The sequence below is a fragment of the Sinocyclocheilus grahami genome, unplaced genomic scaffold, assembly GCF_001515645.1.
Source record: "Sinocyclocheilus grahami isolate Dianchi unplaced genomic scaffold, SAMN03320097.WGS_v1.1 scaffold38323.1, whole genome shotgun sequence".
NCBI lineage: Eukaryota > Metazoa > Chordata > Actinopteri > Cypriniformes > Cyprinidae > Sinocyclocheilus > Sinocyclocheilus grahami.
The window spans coordinates 1-1,341 of record NW_015523202.1 but is presented as its reverse complement, the minus strand read 5'-3'; the positions used below and the strand labels follow the sequence as shown (position 1 = coordinate 1,341).

Sequence of the window (1,341 nt, the reverse complement as noted above, 5' to 3'; positions counted from 1 at the left end):
AAAAAAAAAATAATAATAATAATAATAAAATAAAAAAAATGACAAAAGCACAATATTACTAAAACATATGCTAATATGAAAATATACAAATAAAAGCTAATTCAAAATATAAATGGATAATATATTAAATAATAATAAAACAAATACTAAAATTCCACTGGCAATAACTAGACTATTATTAGCTTTGCATGCAGTACAGGGATTCACCAAGCTCAAGGCACCTGAACAACACTTGTATCAAATTATTGTTCACACACATTTGTCTCATTTTGGTTTGGGAATTTTTCTGGATAAAAATAATAATTCAGGCTGCAATAACTAACCATGGTAACTGTGGTACTTTGAATGTCAAATGAAATGAACAGAATAATGCATTAGATTGATATTTTTATCTTTGTTCATCCATGTGCAGCAAAATCTGGAGCAGAGGAGAAGCAGACAGAGCCAGACAGAGACACAAGAGAGATCAGAAACCGAGGTAAATGCTACGGTCACCTTCTTCTGAAACCCATGATTATCTCATCGAGTTCCTCTGACAGAATCAGGAGTGTCTAACTACCTTTTACAAAAAGCTATTTTCCACTACATTTTGTTTTGTCACTTTTGAAGTATTGACCTCTGGGTGGCGCTCTTCATTTTAGCTGAAATACAGAGACCGGGCCGCAGAAAGGAGAGAAAAAGGGGCCGTCCCACAAGCACCAGATGCAAAAAAGAGGAGATTCAGCCCTGTGTAAGTCCTACTTCATATATACTGTCGGTTAAATGCATTGCTGTCACAGACATCGTGATACCATGTTATTTGGGGGTGTACTGTGGTAATAACATGGTGTTTGAGTATAATGTCTTGTTTTTTGCTCTTGCTCGTGGTCAGCAGTGGCGTGGGATCTCAGATGCTTCCTGGAAGAATGGAAAAGGGCTTTTTCATCCGGAACCTGCCAGTGGAATAATGGTGGATGTCTTTGGACTTCCTTCAGTGCTAAACGAAATGCCTCGGGAGCAGTTTTTAATCATATGGTGCAGAGCACGTGCGCAATGCAAAGAGACCATCTCCAGGATATTTGACAAACAGTAGAATGATGTGGAAATGTGCAGATTTATATATATATATTTGTGTGTGTGTGTTACTTTTTGGGATTCAGGTTGATTTAAAGAAAAACCCTCAGGACCCTGAGAAATACGAAAAAGCTACTATTGATAGCACAGTTACTGTAAATATGATCCAACTATGTTACATTCTTGTACTTTATCCCATTGTCAGCTTCCCAGAAAGCAATTTGAAAACATTTGTAGATGGCATGAGTTTATGTGACGCATTTTGCGTTTCTGGGAAGCTGTGAAAAT

The 1,341-nt window shown here is 36.9% G+C and overlaps 1 long non-coding RNA gene across 1 annotated transcript; it reads left to right on the top strand.

The window, feature by feature from the left end:
* Positions 1 to 337: 337 nt before the first annotated feature.
* On the top strand, positions 338 to 1,335 carry LOC107580639 (uncharacterized). The gene is made up of 3 exons (XR_001608674.1): positions 338 to 478; positions 642 to 730; positions 872 to 1,335. It is a non-coding gene; the product is annotated as an uncharacterized lncRNA (long non-coding RNA).
* Positions 1,336 to 1,341: the final 6 nt, after the last annotated feature.